Source organism: Lissotriton vulgaris, unplaced genomic scaffold (genome assembly GCF_964263255.1).
Source record: "Lissotriton vulgaris unplaced genomic scaffold, aLisVul1.2 SCAFFOLD_1032, whole genome shotgun sequence".
Classification (NCBI taxonomy): domain Eukaryota; kingdom Metazoa; phylum Chordata; class Amphibia; order Caudata; family Salamandridae; genus Lissotriton; species Lissotriton vulgaris.
In genome coordinates, this window is record NW_028250077.1 from 299,268 (window position 1) to 317,417 (window position 18,150).

Here is an 18,150-nt window from a genome sequence, read left to right on the forward strand (position 1 = left end):
GAGCGGGGGTTATCGTGGCGTGGGACTCCCTTGCCCTGACTTGGAAGTGGTGGTCTATGACTGACGTTGGCGCAAGCCTTGGCCAGCCAGAGATCCCGTTTCTAACAGATAGATAGATAGGTAGATAGATAGATAGATAGATAGATAGATAGATAGATAGATAGATAGATAGATAGATAGATAGATAGATAGATAGAGTGAGGGCAATAGATAGATAGACAGATAGATAGAGTGAGGGCGATAGATAGATAGATAGATAGATAGATAGATAGATAGATAGATAGATAGATAGATAGATAGATAGATAGATAGATAGATAGATAGATAGATAGATAGATAGATAGAGTGATGGCGATAGATAGATAGAGTGAGGGCGATAGATAGATAGATAGATAGATAGATAGATAGATAGATAGATAGATAGCGTGAGGGGCGATAGATAGAGTGAGGGGTGATAGAGTGAGGGACGATAGATAGATAGAGTGAGGGTGATAGATAGATAGAGTGAGGGCGATAGATAGAGTGAGGGCGATAGATAGATAGATAATTGAGTGAGGGCGATAGATAGAGTGAGGGAGATAGAGTGAGGGCAATAGATAGAGTGAGGGTGATAGATAGAGTGAGGGCAATAGATAGAGAGTGTGAGGGCGATAGATTGATAGAGTGATGTGGCCTCGTGGTGGACGTGGTGGTGGACGTGGGGGTGGTAGATGTGGTGGATGTGGTGGTGGTGGACGTGGTGGACGTGGTGGTGGTGGTGGATTTGGTGGTGGACATGGTGGTGAACTTGGTGGTGGACGTGGTGGTGGCAGTGGATGTGGTGGTGGTGGAGGTAGACATGGTGGTGGACGTGGTAGTGGCCTCGTGGTGGACGTGGTGGTGGAGGGCATGGTGGTGGTGGAGGGCATGGTGGTGGTTGACGTGGTGGTGGTGGTAGTGGTGGTGGACATGGTGGTGGACATGGTGGAGGTGGGTGTGGTGGTGGTGGACGTGGTGGTGGTGGACGTGGTGGTGGTGGATGTAGTGGTGGTGGACGTAGTGGTGGTGGATATGGTGGTGGATGTGGTGGTGGAGGTGGTGGCTGTGGACGTGGTGGCTGTGGGTGTGGTGGTGGTGGACGTGGGCGTGGTTTGAGAAAGTGACTCTATATATACTGGACTATAATGGATTACAGTGTGTATAGACTCCACCAACCCCAAAGGTGGAACAGAGGTTAAAGTCAGGACTGACCTTACTCTCAAAAGTGGTAGCTTGGTCGAGCAGTAAGGCAGTACCAGAGGGCAGGGCAAAGCATTTGTTGTACTCACTCAGTTAGCAAAGGATTTCACACATTCAAAGACTGAACTCCAGGCCAATTGTTTTCATATCAAAATATATAGCTGTTTTATTTTTAGAACCAACAGGCATATAAATATACTTTTCTAGATATCAATACTCTCATGTAGTTACTTTACAAGGAAGCAATAAAGTTTGTGAACACAATAGATACAGGGGTTACTGAGGGCAACACAAGTCTAGAGTAGACACACTTTAGCATTGAGCTCAATGGGTTTTTCAGCATATAAATACAGTTGATTACCACACAGATTACTTTAGTAGTTCCAGGACTAGATCCTAGATTCAATCCAGGGGTCTAAACTGAAACCAATTTAGTAAAACCGTTTTAGTTACTGTAGTGAATTTGCATGAATATAAAGCTGTTTTAAAAGTTCACACTTAGAAACTTTTCAAGGTAAATCTGACAATGTTATCCAAGGGAAGAAAATTCAGGTTACAGGTAAAGTACGATCGCGTTACTTTTCTAATCCAGTACTGGGCTCCTGGGGTCAGCACTGGGGTCTTAACTTAAAACAGGTAGGTAATTGTGTTTCAGTATTTCGTATGATTTTTAACGAATATTTCAAGTTTTCAAAAGTAGACAATTTCAGAGAAAAGCTGATAATGGGTTCCTATGGAGAAAATACAGATTACTAGTAAACCCGGTAAGGATTGTTTTTGCGGTTCAGCACTAGGCTACAAGGTACAGTACTGGCTTCTACCCTGCTTACAGGTGAGTACTTCGGAATGCGAAACTCAGCTGATTTTATATGAATATTTTCAGTTTCCCAAACTTCACACTTCGAAAATTTTCGAGTCAAAGTTAGTCAATGTTATCCAATGGCTGGTAAGTGAGTTACTGGTTTCCCGGTGAGTACTCGGCTGGTGAAGTTAAGGTTCTGGGCATAGACTTGAGGTTCCGTGACGATTGTAAATGGTGTTTTTGACTTGCACGAATATGGTCGAGTCTGGTATCTATGAACCGCAAATGACAAGTTTAGTGGGTGTACGCAGTTTCGCTGTGCTAACCTAAACCGTTCGTCTGTTACGTGGGTTTTTCTATCTGTACCCACGGGTTCCATCTTAGATATGGCATCCATTTTGTCTCTTGCCCTCAAGTAGCCAGCGAACGGACGTTGTCCGCTTCGCGACCCTGGGATTCCCAAGATATCTGCGGAAGACACATGTCCTTTGAAAATGTCTTTATGACGAGGGGGATGATACTGTAAGGCAGATGGCCCCGCTCGAGGCTCATCTCGCCGTGCCGGTTTATTGTCTTAGCCGTGCATCTCATTAGGCATGTCCCTTTGATGCCTGTAGCTCGTGTTTCCCGATACCTCCCCTTTTACACCCTTTCCAATCTCCCCACTGTTTCCATCTTCCTCTGCACCTGTCCTTGTTCCTTCTTCGATCTGTTTTACTACTGATTGGAATGTACTAATGGTGGGAAGATGGGTTTTTACAGTTGGGAACCGCCAAATGTTTCCGCACTTATGTTCCGGACCTTGAATGTATCAAAGTGACCAAAGCGACCCCTCTGGGGATAATTATGGGAACCGAGTCGTAAACCTTGTGTACCATGTAAACCTATGGGAGAATTGTGTATAAAAGGAGCGATCCACAGAACCAATTTGAAGCAGTCTCCCCGAACTACACTCGTTGTACTTCCTGTGACTTCTGTGTTTCCCTGCAGTAAATAAACCTTGAATCTTTGACGCCGAAGGAAGTGTCCCGTGTCTCTGTGATTCGTACGCCGGAGCAGGTTACCCACGAAGGTTTCAGGTGTTGTCCCCTGGCACCGCTGGGTCTTAAATAACCCAGTCCTTCAGTTGGCGCCCAACGTGGGGCTGCATCAGTGGTACCGGTCCAAGCCCGACGATCGTGAGGAACTTCGTGTGAAATCTCCGAGGGAAGGTGCACTCCGCTTCATCGATCCTGTTGTCGAAACAAGTGGCCCGAAGACTTTTCCCGCGAAGATTCCCGCCTCCTGACGGCTGCGACGGACTGCTGCCCTGACTGTAGACCTGTTTTGGCGCCTGGCGTAGACCTTGGTATAGCGAGAGGATTGACGGGCCTTCCTGGTGACGCCATCGATCTTTGAGTTAAGTATTTGTGGGTCGCTCCCAGAGTTCTTGGTTGTGGTTGCTTAGGTGTTGCATGGTTCCATTGCATTTGTGGTTCTTGGTACTTTGTTGTGATATTTGACGACTGCAGCCGCCAAAAACCGAGGGTTTTTTCTCTTTGCAGGGACTTGGTAAATCCCGTAACCCTTGACGTTTGTGAAACTCGGCTAGTGTGCAAGATGCCTGGTCGCAGTACTTTGTTTAGTTGTTTCAGACGTTGTGGTACGGATTCCCGACTGGAGGACTCGTGTCCGATACCTCCGGTTGGAACTCCAACTTATGAGCTGTACAGCAAACACGGGCTAGGCCCGATTACTTTTAATGACTATTGGATTTGTTACACTAAAAAAGACGGTGTCCTTAGTTGGCCACCTCATGGTAGCTTTGAGACCCCGATCTTAGATAATCTAGAGGCTAAATTGTTTGAGAAAAAGTCAAGGCCGGCCATGTTTGATGCCTTTCGGTTGTGGCGTAAAGAAGCCCGACAGAAAGAGATCAGACAGACTAAACGTAATCAGAGAGATGGTGTTGCTGCCATTGTAAAGAAAGCAGAGCAGTTTCAGCGTGATAAGGAGGTTAAGGAAAAGGAAGTGTTTGATAGGCTACAGCGTATGTCCATAGATAAATGCTATCCTGCTTTGCCTACGGAGTCGGATAAGAAGGAAGAATCAGTTGAGGATCCTCTAATGTCCTATCTTATGAAGTCGCCACCTCCGTATGTACAGGGTACCGCAGCCCCTGTGGTTCCCCCTGTACCTGCTCCTCCACCTATTCCTCAGCCTGTTCCTCAACCTGCACCCGTTCTTCCGACTGTTCCTGCTCCTTTGCCTACTGCTATTCCTACTGCTCCTCCAATTCCACATACTCCTGTTCCCGCTACTGCTCCTGCTCTGTTAACTCCTGTTGTTGCTTCTGTCTCTACTCCTTCTCTTGTTAGTCCCTTGTGCTATACTTCTCCATCTACTCGTAGTCGTACTTCTCCTGTTGCGGCTAGCTTCTTTCATTCTCTTGGACCTGTTTTTGGGTCCGCTGGTTCAGATGGTCCTCAGAGACGTAGTCAGCTTCCCGGTAATAGGGAACGTGCTTCGCTATATAACATGGCGATGGGTTGGATGACGCATCCTCTTAGAAACCCTCCACGTGCTGTACTTGATACGTTCTGTCAATTCAATGTACCGACACAAAGATACGTGTTCGAAGAAATGTGTAAGGTTCTGCGCGATCAGATATCGGCCGATGCACCTGACGAGGTGTTGACCGCTTTGTCTGATCTACAGCTTCAGTTCTCGAATGGACTGATAGTGGATACCAATGTTCGACGTGCTGTTGAGCGGTTGCTATCTTTTCGTCCCACTCCTATACCTCAAGCCTTGTTCGTTGAGGATGTTGAGAGGCAGTTAGATGCGTCTGGTCAGTTCCCCATGCGTGAAGTTCCACCAGTGTGGATGCCAGGCGACGCTACTGCTGCTCCACCGATCTTGCCGCATTTCCAGAGAGTATGGATACATCTCCCATGGAAACGCTCTGAAGTGTTACAGGTGAAGCAATCTTTGCCTGACCCTCGCAAAAATCCTGCAGGGTATTATAAAGAATTGTCGCAGCTCGTAGACGCTACGATAATGAATCTTGCCGATATTGATATGTTGTTTGGTAATGTCGTACCGCAACCGGTATGGGCTAAGATTCGTCAGGAAAATCATCCAAATGAACTAGGTGGTGATTGGGCTGCCATTGTAGCGGCGGATGGGTTGCAAACTGGTGGTGCTAAACCCGAACAGTTGATTGCTGCTCTCCCTCAAAGAATCATTACGCTAATGAAAACTCTTATGCCAGCTATGAGGGTGAATTGGGACAAATTGTCAGGTTGTCGACAAAAGAAGGACGAGAGTGTCTCTGATTTCTTTACGAGATTTGAGGAGGCATTCATCGACCATAGTGGTCAGGATATGGGCACTGAGGGTGGTCAACGGTTGTTAGTGGACAAATTTGTCTCTAACTTATTGCCCGATTTGAGCAATAAATTGAAAAATTCTGAAAGTGCGTGGGCCGTTTCTACCTCGGCTCAAATATTGGCCACGGCACAGTATTATGAGAACAGAGAGAAAGAGGAGAACGACCGCGCTGATAAAAAGACGAAAGAACTTAAAACTAAAGTGTTGTTACAACAAGCGTATCCTCCGCGTTCGAATCAGAATGCTTCGCAGCAAAATAGATCGCAGTCGCAATCTAATCGATCACAATCTCGAAATGACTCCTCTTCCCAAAGATCTTCGTTAGGGTACAATCAATGTGCCTATTGTAGACAAGAGGGTCATTTAAAATTCAATTGTCCTGTTCTAAACGATCGTAATAGTGGTAACTCATCTAGAGGGGGTCGTGGTGGTTCTCAGCAGACATCACGCGGTAGGGGTCGTGGTGCTCAAAATGACCATTCAGATAACTCATCAAATTCCAATAACTGTTTCGATCAACGTGGATCATCGCAAGGACGATCTGCGCAGTACAATGTAGACGATTATTACGTCGATCAGGGAACTGACGACAGTAATTACTAGGACAGCCATAGACAAGGAGAGGGAGTGGTATCAGTTCCGGTTGATCAGAGAGGGCCTTACGTCGCAGTTGCTACATCGGGCGTCGTTGAGCCTTTTCTGTTGGACACTGGTGCAGCGAAAAGTTCCATAATGCATTCGAAACTACCTGGCGCACCTTTGTCTGGCTTAACAAATGTTTCCGTTGGATTCTCTGGCGCCCCCGTTAGCAATCCAGTTTTGCGCCCTTTGCCCCTTACAATTGGGCCTCGTGAGCTGCAAGCTCCGCTGATTTTGACTACTGGTTGTGGTGAAAATCTTTTGGGCCTGGATTTGCTTAAACGTTTGTATGCAACTTTGTATTGTTCTCCTGCGGGTGTAAAGCTTACGTTGGGAGAGAGGGTTGTCTCTCCTATGTACTTGTCTCTCGATAAGCTTCCACCGGAATTGAGTTCTCTTCCTGCATCTTTGTGGGCAACAGGTCCCAATGATGTGGGCCTGCTTGATATCTCCCCTTATGTTGTTCAGCTGAAATCTAATGTGCGATTGCCACGTATTCCCCAGTATCGTATTTCTCTTGATGGTGAACGAGCACTGTTAGCGATCATCTATGATCTGATCGAGAAAGATGTTGTTATGGCTGGATTTTCTGATTAGATGGGATCAGCCCCTAGGGGCCCCTCCAACCCAGCCAGAACGTAATCACATCCCTCCTCAGGACCATCCATCCAGGCACCTGGGTACCTACCTGAGGATGGGGAACTCGCAATATACAAGCTCATATTATTAAAAACACCACTAAATCTTTAGGGATACTAAGAATACTCACTGATTACTAAGGATAACTTATAGTCTCGCGGCCACTCAGACCCAGACTAATCTACCCTGGGGCAGATATGACACACAATCCGGTGCGTCTACACACGTGGGTCTGCAGCCCCAGTGCTCTCCCTTATTTCCAAACGGTTCGCAATCCGGCAAACCTCCACGCCAGTCTCCCCCCTGACGCTCTCACTTACGCAAGCCACAATCCTGTGGGTATCCACGCTGGTCATCCACCCCAGCGCTCTCACTAACGCCGTATATCAACGACGACCACATTCCTATGAACACCTTCAGATATATATATATATGTCTCTTCACTAAGGGTCTACTACTACAATAATATTATGGGATAGCCGAATTACTTAGTGTCAACAATTCCCTAGCTCAAGGGCTCCCTGTTCTCCCTATTCATTCAGACTTACCGGATCAGGGGCAGCATCTGTTCTGGCTATAACATCTGACTAGGAGGAAAAAGGTTACCTATGCTTTGGAACAGAAGACGCTGTTTACAGGATTATGGGAGGGTGTGGTCCCTTAGTTGCAGGTCTCCTCTCTCCCTCACTATTACTTACCTGATCAGGGGTAGCATCTGTTCAAACAGTAATAAAGGGGATTACCCTCACTGTATGGGATACACACTATGTGATTGAGTTTTTTCTTGATTTAAGCGCTCCTACTCCCTTCTGATCCATCAGTGGCTCAACAGCAACTGGCTAGAAGCCAGGATAGCTTTATCATAAAAAAACTCATACACACTAATTCACTAATTAATGGGGTCATTTATTGTAACAATAATAAAGTATACATATACAAAACTATGGGGTCTCTATAACTAGCAGTAACTTTAACACACCGCTGAAAGAGAAGGATTAAACATAACAGGAACACTCCGCTGAAAGGGAAAGGATTAGTTAGACATACAATAGCCTAGGGAATAAGAACAAGATTAAGGTGTAAGTGTAAGTGTACCTAATTCAGACTACCTCACCTATTAGAAGGAAGATTTCTCTCTCTGCCTCTGGTGGGATTAGGGCTCTCTCTGCCTCTGGTGGGATTAGGGCTCTCTCTGTCTCTCCCTCCTTCACCACATCACCACGCCTCTGGTTCAGTTGCTCCAGCTGACAGCCTTCTTTGATGCTCTCTGCACTGCTTTCTCTCTCCTCATCTTCAGCAATCGTCTGCCTTCTTTCTCCATTCAAGAACTGCACTCTATTCTGCAGCTCCAGCAGACATCCTCTCTCTCTCTCCAAGCTGTTCTGAGCTCCAAGCTGAACTGAGCTCCCAGCTGTTCTGAGCTCCAAGCTGTTCTGAGCTCCAGGCTGAACTGCACACAAGCTGGAATGAACTCCACGCTGAACTGAACACCAAACTGAACTGAACACTCCTCCTCTCCTGTAGCTCACTAATATGGATTCCTCTCCCCTCATGGAAATTTCCACCAAAGGGCTGCCTCCTACCGAATTCCTGTGCCAGCTCCCAGGCTTCCACGCAACCGCAGTGGCCATCTGCTTGTTACGTCTGGGCCCAAGAGAAAAACACATTTCTCGGATAAGAAGCAGTCCTAACTGGATTTTCCTCTAGCACACAACAGCCTTAACTATAAACATTGCCTTTACCCTGAAAAGCCTCTCAGCTTCATCAAGATGGAGTCCCTCTAGCTCTAGGCCTGTAGGCCTGAAAGGGATGAAATGCCCCTTAGCTCTGTCAGAATACCTACATAAACCATACCAATGTGTCTAATATGTCAAAGCCAATAGGCAATAGACAGGTTAAAGTCAAGCTATCATCATATTAAGCAGCTATCCTCTTCTAGGTCTGGAAAAAAGGGCTTAAAAGGGCCAACACAGGTTAAGAATACCTATCCTAGATGTGAGCAAGACTAAGGTCTATGTCACTGCTAAATAAAGCCAAAAACTCTGCCATAACATTCCACCCTTAGATCCTTATCTTGCGAACATCAATAAACAACAACATCCATATAAACAAACATCAACACAATCTATCAACAAATCAAAAACTAAAAAACTCCCTAAAAAGAATGACAACTTAAGGAAATTCCACCTGAAACTCAATTGTAGGGAATACAAACCTAACAACCAACTGAAAACAAATCAAAGCACCCTTGACTTGAATGCTGAAACATATCTGAAATTGGATCTGATAACAACAGAAACTAACCAAAGCATCCTCAAACTAAATGTGCCTCAACTTCTAGTGATAACTGGTGAAATCTAGTAATGTAGGGACTTATGTGTTGAATGAAAACAGCAAGGGGCCTACCTACTTCGGACAACTTAAGCCTAAATGAGGCCTACCTACTTCGGACAACTTAAGCCTAAATGAGGCCTACCTACTTCGGACAACTTAAGCTAATGATGGCTCATGAAATCTATTGGTGTAGGGGCTTGTTTGTGGAATAAAAATAACAATGGGCCTAAATGAGGCCTACTGACATTTGTCAAGTTAAAGAAACATTTTGGTGAAATCTGAGAAGTAGACATGACAAATTGTTCTCAAGGTCTGGGCAAACATTAATACATAATCATACTAAAAGACACACCTCCCAGGACAACCTAAAGTCTAGGGTAACCACCCTTTGATCAATCAAGGTGAAAATGTAAGAACAGTAAAAAACAACCCCATTTCTACAAGACAGCTGGTGTATATATATATCACTTAGTTTCTTCACACTGTGGAACACATGTGTGCACCACCATTCAAAAAAAAAGTCCTTCATTGGCAAAAACAGTTTTGAAGAAAACAGAAAAACTATAATAGATGACATGTTTGTGTTTTTTCTTAAAAGTGGGGCCTGCTCGTAGTGATGTCAACAAAAAAAAAAAAACATGGGAACAATGCAGGCCAAGGAATTATGGAAGAAAATCCATGTTTGGGAAATTCATGATGATGGGGTCTGTCACAAATTAAAAAAAAGTGTAATTGTGTTCTTTAAAAAAAAAAGTCCAATGTCAATTTTGTTGATCAGTGTAGGTCACCACCCTGCATCTTCGGTATCCGGACACTTCCTCCGATGCGGCCATTCACCACCCTTCCGTTCTGGTCTGGTCTGATTCCATCTTCCAAAAATAATAAACTAACATAAAAACATGAAAGTAAAAAACTAAAATAAGAAAAGGAAGTGGGAGGGGGGATCGACCCACGCACAACCACAACCCAGCAATCCTAGGGACAAGAAAACAAGTATCATTAATCTTGCATGACAAAATTTTCCATTTAAAAAAGCACCCCGGGTGCCTTTCATTATTGAAAAGAAAATATCCTAATTAATTAAAAACATTCAAAATCTAATTTTTAAGGACAGTCAGGAGGGCCTAACATACCCTATCCTTACTAAGACAGCCCCTCCCTTCAGAGCAGGAGCCAGGCTACAGTATGAAGTAATTTGAATCACTGCCAAATGATGATCTCACAGCAGGAGCAGGGCACTGCAAGCCTCTATTTCCCTGATCAGAGAAGCCCGCCCAGGCCTACTGCCAAGGGCCAAGAGTGTGCAAGAGTCCCTTATCAGCAGGCAATGAAGCTGCCTGCATCAACAGCCAGGAAGAGCCAGTTAACCCCACCCTTACATAAACAAGCCGTCCGCGGAACAAAATTGGATTATAGCCAATCATAACGAGACAGGGCCGTGTTCGGAGCCTGCAGAGGAAGAAAAAAAAAACTCGTCTTCACAAGCCAGCTGGTCTGCCAAGGTCGACAAACAAATTCCTTGTAAGCTCGTTCCCAGGCCTGATTGTACTAACTAACGAAAGCTAGCATTTAAAAAAAAAAAAAAAAAACAATTCTATTACAATGTACTGCTACTTAAAAGCTCCAGTTTCTAAAAAGACTTTTGTCTAACTAATTCAGCTAAAGGCAAGACATTTAAAATATGGGCACTTATTTAGAAAGGGGCAACTAAGTTTTGCACACAAAATTATACATTCTGCATTTGAAAAAACGAATTATCATGGACCATTGTCAGCTGTTGAAAGAGAAATAATTTTAAAACAACATAAAATGCAGACACATTTCAACATTGTGTTTAGTTCAACCAGGGGCATCATGTAATTTTACATTACAGTGTAATATATAGCGCAAACTATTTAATCCAACCTAATAAAAGGGCCACATTCATACATTAATAAACAGCCAATTATTTTCTAACTGAGTTGGATAACTTACCAAGGCCGGTTTTGCTGACACATTTATAAAAAAGTTTCAGTTTACATTTGGGAAAATAATAATAAGAACATACATTTGTTTTCAAAAGCGCACGGTTGCCTTTCACTAATTAAAAGCACATGTTACCATGCACTGTCGGGCAAGATTGATTATTCTCAACCTGTGATCATTGCAACCAGCACATTCCTTTCTAGATGGAAAACCCTCAAAGAAATAATTAATGAAAACAGCCCCGTAGCGTGCACTCTAACAGGGCCATCTTTTTAACATTTCACTCATTTTAAATCATGCATTCAAAAATAATGCTCCACATGTCAGTGGATGCATATTAAGAAGCGCATTTAAAAGAACACAGCTCTCTCCGTGCAAACCCTTATCTCAATCCGACTGGTTGATTTATAACCTAGCGACCCCTACGAGCCAGACACATGAAACCAACAATTCCAAGGCAAACCCACACAAATTCGTAGACGCATTTCAAAAAGAATGTGAAATGAACAGAACCCTTTGCAAAGCACAAGATGTTACCTTTCCGTCAAGAAGCTGACAAAGCACATAGGCAGACCAAGGAATCAAAAGTCAAAATCAAACCATCAATACTTAAAATAATCCACTGACTTCTATAGTCAGGTCAGATAGCCATGCGTGTTAACAGCATGTTAAAAAATAAAGACTGCCATCTCAACTCAAGATATTAACCCTTTGGCAGCTCAAGCACAATCATTCCCCAATGTCCATGGATACATGGGAAAGTCATGAGCACATCTCTTCACGTTTACAGATAACACGTACACATATTTTCAAAACGTTATCCCCAAGCACCCGAGAGAGATCCAGCTCTCTCCTGCCAAACGTAATGATAACATGCCCTGTCCAAGCCATGACCACATGGCGCTATTCACAAGCCATATTTACAAGACAAGCTTTTCACAAACAATATATCCAAGGCGGAATGCACAAGGAACACAGCAGATGAACATGAGAACATGCACCTCACAAGCCACATTAATATGGCGCTATTCACAAGCCATATTTACAAGGAGCTATATTCAAAGAACTCCACAAATCATATTACAATGAACACATTTCACATTGCACAGCATAAGCAGATGCAGCAAGCAATTTAATGGGCAATTTAAAAGCATTTTTTACACACATTTATACAATTGGACCATCACAAAGATGTAACTGGCTCCCTCATGTAATGCCATCCTTCAACCCTGACAGTTTAAACACCAAGTTGAAAACCATTCCTTCCACCCTGAATAAGCCAAATGCCATGATGTAATGCAATCTCCTCACGCTGCAACTGTTCAAGCCCATAGGTCACACAGGCTACATAAACTGCAACATTACGCCAGATGGAACCGGCGTTCAGGGCACTCCCTCAGAACACATGGGAAACTCTCTAAGCACATGGCCAGGACACACAGGATAGGTAAGCAGTTTGTGACGCCAGATGTTATGTCTGGCGCTCAGGGCACTCCCAAAACAATCTAAGCACATGGCCAGGCACACAGGATAAGTAAGCAGTTCGTGACGCCAGATGTTATGGCTGGATTTTCTGATTAGATGGGATCAGCCCCTAGGGGCCCCTCCAACCCAGCCAGAACGTAATCACATCCCTCCTCAGGACCATCCATCCAGGCACCTGGGTACCTACCTGAGGATGGGGAACTCGCAATATACAAGCTCATATTATTAAAAACACCACTAAATCTTTAGGGATACTAAGAATACTCACTGATTACTAAGGATAACTTATAGTCTCGCGGCCACTCAGACCCAGACTAATCTACCCTGGGGCAGATATGACACACAATCCGGTGCGTCTACACACGTGGGTCTGCAGCCCCAGTGCTCTCCCTTATTTCCAAACGGTTCGCAATCCGGCAAACCTCCACGCCAGTCTCCCCCCTGACGCTCTCACTTACGCAAGCCACAATCCTGTGGGTATCCACGCTGGTCATCCACCCCAGCGCTCTCACTAACGCCGTATATCAACGACGACCACATTCCTATGAACACCTTCAGATATATATATATATGTCTCTTCACTAAGGGTCTACTACTACAATAATATTATGGGATAGCCGAATTACTTAGTGTCAACAATTCCCTAGCTCAAGGGCTCCCTGTTCTCCCTATTCATTCAGACTTACCGGATCAGGGGCAGCATCTGTTCTGGCTATAACATCTGACTAGGAGGAAAAAGGTTACCTATGCTTTGGAACAGAAGACGCTGTTTACAGGATTATGGGAGGGTGTGGTCCCTTAGTTGCAGGTCTCCTCTCTCCCTCACTATTACTTACCTGATCAGGGGTAGCATCTGTTCAAACAGTAATACTACTAGGAAAGGGGATTACCCTCACTGTATGGGATACACACTATGTGATTGAGTTATTTCTTGATTTAAGCGCTCCTACTCCCTTCTGATCCATCAGTGGCTCAACAGCAACTGGCTAGAAGCCAGGATAGCTTTATCATAAAAAAACTCATACACACTAATTCACTAATTAATGGGGTCATTTATTGTAACAATAATAAAGTATACATATACAAAACTATGGGGTCTCTATAACTAGCAGTAACTTTAACACACCGCTGAAAGAGAATGATTAAACATAACAGGAACACTCCGCTGAAAGGGAAAGGATTAGTTAGACATACAATAGCCTAGGGAATAAGAACAAGATTAAGGTGTAAGTGTAAGTGTACCTAATTCAGACTACCTCACCTATTAGAAGGAAGATTTCTCTCTCTGCCTCTGGTGGGATTAGGGCTCTCTCTGCCTCTGGTGGGATTAGGGCTCTCTCTGTCTCTCCCTCCTTCACCACATCACCACGCCTCTGGTTCAGTTGCTCCAGCTGACAGCCTTCTTTGATGCTCTCTGCACTGCTTTCTCTCTCCTCATCTTCAGCAATCGTCTGCCTTCTTTCTCCATTCAAGAACTGCACTCTATTCTGCAGCTCCATCAGACATCCTCTCTCTCTCTCCAAGCTGTTCTGAGCTCCAAGCTGAACTGAGCTCCCAGCTGTTCTGAGCTCCAAGCTGTTCTGAGCTCCAGGCTGAACTGCACACAAGCTGGAATGAACTCCACGCTGAACTGAACACCAAACTGAACTGAACACTCCTCCTCTCCTGTAGCACACTAATATGGATTCCTCTCCCCTCATGGAAATTTCCACCAAAGGGCTGCCTCCTACCGAATTCCTGTGCCAGCTCCCAGGCTTCCACGCAACCGCAGTGGCCATCTGCTTGTTACGTCTGGGCCCAAGAGAAAAACACATTTCTCGGATAAGAAGCAGTCCTAACTGGATTTTCCTCTAGCACACAACAGCCTTAACTATAAACATTGCCTTTACCCTGAAAAGCCTCTCAGCTTCATCAAGATGGAGTCCCTCCAGCTCTAGGCCTGTAGGCCTGAAAGGGATGAAATGCCCCTTAGCTCTGTCAGAATACCTACATAAACCATACCAATGTGTCTAATATGTCAAAGCCAATAGGCAATAGACAGGTTAAAGTCAAGCTATCATCATATTAAGCAGCTATCCTCTTCTAGGTCTGGAAAAAAGGGCTTAAAAGGGCCAACACAGGTTAAGAATACCTATCCTAGATGTGAGCAAGACTAAGGTCTATATCACTGCTAAATAAAGCCAAAAACTCTGCCATAACAGATGTTATTGAAGAAACACGGGGAAACGTGTGCAACAGCCCTGTACTGCCCATTCTAAAACGTACTGATCCTTCGAAACCACCTGTTTATCGTTTTGTTATCGATTTACGGGAGGTAAATAAAATTGTGATTCCTCAGTTCCCCGTTGTGCCTGACATCACGGCACTACTGACTCTGATTCCAGCTTCTGCATCTTGGTTTTCGGTGATTGATTTGAAGAATGCGTTCTTCAGCATCCCGATCGCAGAAGAGAGCAGAGACCTTTTCGGTTTCTCTCTTGGTGGACGCAGCTTCTGGTTTAAACGCGCTCCTCAGGGCTACTGTGAGAGTCCATCGATTTACAGTCAAGCCTTGAAGGGTCAACTGGATGCGTTTACGTTGCCGGCTAGTGCGGCCTTAATCCAATACGTCGATGACTTATTGGTAGCTGCGGATACTCAGGACATTTGCAAAATTGCTACGGTGTCGCTGCTGCAACATCTCTGTGACTTACATCACAAGGTGTCACCTTCTAAACTCCAATATTGTTGTCAAGAAGTAACCTATCTAGTTCACTTATTGTCAAAGGAGGGAAGACGGTTGACCCCAGAGAGAATTGCAGCAATTGCGCGAATGACTGTGCCAACAACCCAAAGAGATGTGCGTGCCTTTCTAGGTATCACGTCGTACTGCAGGCAATGGATTCCAAATTTTTCATTGCTAGCGAAACCATTGGTGGCTCTTACGTGCAAGGATGTTTCAACTCCTTTACCATGGACGGAAGAATGTCAGAAAAGTTTTTCTGAATTGCGTGATTCATTGTGTTCGGCCCCTGTGTTAGGTACCCCTGACTACAGTAAGCCGTTTACATTATATGTTCACGAGAGGGAAGGTTGTGCTTTGAGTGTTTTAACGCAACCTTTTGGTGGTAAGCAACGTCCATGTGCATATTTTTCCTCGACCTTGGACCCGGTAGCTAGAGCATTGCCGAGTTGTTTGAGAGCAACAGCGGCAGCCGCGGTGTCCATCCGACAATCAGCAGGATTGGTCATGGATAATATGCTTACGGTGATTGTTCCGCATGCAGTCGACACTCTTTTAAATCGTACGAAAACTCAGCACTTGACGAGTGCGAGATTGTCTGGGTACGAGTTGACGTTGCTGGCAAGTCATATTCAGATAAAACGTTGCAATGTTCTGAACCCGGCGACTTTGTTACCAATTAGCGCAGAGTCAGATGAAATAGCAGAACACGACTGTTATTTGAGGACCTGTAGGAAGGGGGAGGCTCTAGTTGGCGCAGTGCAACACTAGCGACAAGCAGGGACTCTCTCTTCCTCGTCAGGGCTGAGGGTTACCTTCCAGACAACCTCTGCTTACCCTCTAGGTAGTGTGGCTTAAGCAGTCGTAGGCTAATCTTCGGGGCACATAGGGTTAAACACTTGCAACAGTACACCTTCACAACCAACCCACCACACAACAAGACCAGACTGTATTCTGTAAAAATATATATCTTTATATAGATTTTAAGCAGGCTTGTGAATACAGTCAATGTATTTTATGAAAACGGTTGCAGATTACTTAAATCGGGTTACCATAGTTCTTAGGCAGTTCTCTTGAGGCCGGTGTTGCTCAAAGTTCTTGTGGAGCCGGCGGCTTCCAGGGGATCTGTCCCACGTGGCGTTGCCTTCCCGGGATCGCTGATCGTTGCGGCTCTTCAGCCGAGCAGGTCACTGGTCATCCGGGGCAGCGGTGTTCTGTGGTGGCAGGGTCCTCTCCTCGTCGTCCGCTCCGACCCTGGAGGCGGCGGTTGTGCGGCGGTGACAAGTGGCAGTACGGTCCCCAAGTGCAGGACGTACCCAGCCAAATGTCGGTGCAGCTGTGGGCTCACAGCTGGGCTGTCGGGCAGGCTACCGACCTTGCGGATTCTCGTAGGGCAACTGTCCGTCTTTGCAGGTGAGTGGCTGCTCGTTATGCAGTCACCTCGAGAGCTCGGACCGGACGGGTCCTCCTTCGCTTTGCTCTCGGGCTCCCGGTGCAGTTGCGGTCACGGTGTTCGGGCCAGCGGCGGCTGGTCCTTACGTTGCTCCCGCTGTTGCTGTGGGTCCCGGTCACGGTGGTCAGGTGGATGTCGTTGCCTAGGAGGAGATTCCTCCGTCGGTGCTGCGGCGATGGTCAGCACCCGCAGTCGCTTTCTTCCAAGGGGTTAGCGTCCACTGGTCCTGGGACACTGGTCAGGGGGCAAGTTCAGTTGCAAGCCCTTGGAGATCTCTTTAGCAGAGTTTGGCACAAGTAAAGCAAAAGTCTTCTCGTAGTCTTTTCTCCTGTCTCTCCTTCAGCAGCAAGGCACCAGACACAGGCAAGAGTCAGCACTCCTCCTTGTCTCTCACGGTCCTTCTCGTCGGGCAGAGTCCTTCTGTGGCCCAAACCGGATCTAATTTTCAAGGAGCAGGGCTCCTTCTTTTATAGGCCAAATCTTTTGTTCTCGCAGGCCAGGGGGGCCTTTGCATAGCCACTCTCAGTTCTGGAGTACCCCGGCGGGTGTACTCCGGCTTCTGCTTTCAGTGTGAGGGGCAGGCGCATCAGACGCCCCACAGGAGGTGGAGCCAGCATTGTCCGGACAGGGGTGGCCAGAGTACCTTGTTGATGGGGGCTTCGCCCTTCCTGGGCCAGGTGCCGGCAGAGTCATCCGCCGCTCCCCAGGAGGGTGGAGCCAGCATTGTGGTGGCCGAGCACAGTGACAGTTCGAGTCAAGAGGCACTTCTACCTCCCACTAAGGTGTAATCTGCGCATTCACCACCTGTCATCCCTCCAGCCCTGTCACTCACACATCCCAGACAGTCAGATACACATACCAGCAGAGGCGGCTGAAATGGTTAAGCAAGCAAAGGCTAACTTTCTAAAAGTAGCATTTGCAAACCCAGGATATTAAAATAACCTTGACTACAAGAAATATCTTATCATCCTGAGTTCAGGCATACTAAACATGACTCACTACCATGCTCCTTGAGCCTGCGGGGATTATAGGGTGTAATAATCCTCGCAGCTCAGTCTGGCCTAATGGAGCAGGTAGCCTTCAATAGTGAAATACGGTCTTCGTTGTAAGTCACTACTAGGACATGCCACGTACATCAGGGCTTGTCCTACCTTGCACCTACAACGCACCCTGCCCGCAGGCCTACCATAGGGGTGTCTAATATGTAGTCAAGGGAAGGGTCGGTGCTGGCAAGTGGGGACACTTGCCCAGCTAGCGTGACAGTACGGGACCGCACGCGGGTTCTGCGGTCGCAGTTCCCAGACACATCTTTACGGCTGCTTCGGTGGGTGGCGCAACCAGCGCTGCAGGCCCACCAGCAGTATTGGCATCTACAAGCCCCGGCACTCTCTTGTGCACTTTACTAGGGACTAACAGTAAACCCAAAGAACCAATCATGGATACCAATCGCATGTACAATTTACAGTAGGGAGCACTTGCACTGCGGCCCGGATCAGCCGTGGCGCAGTGCCCTGAGTATCG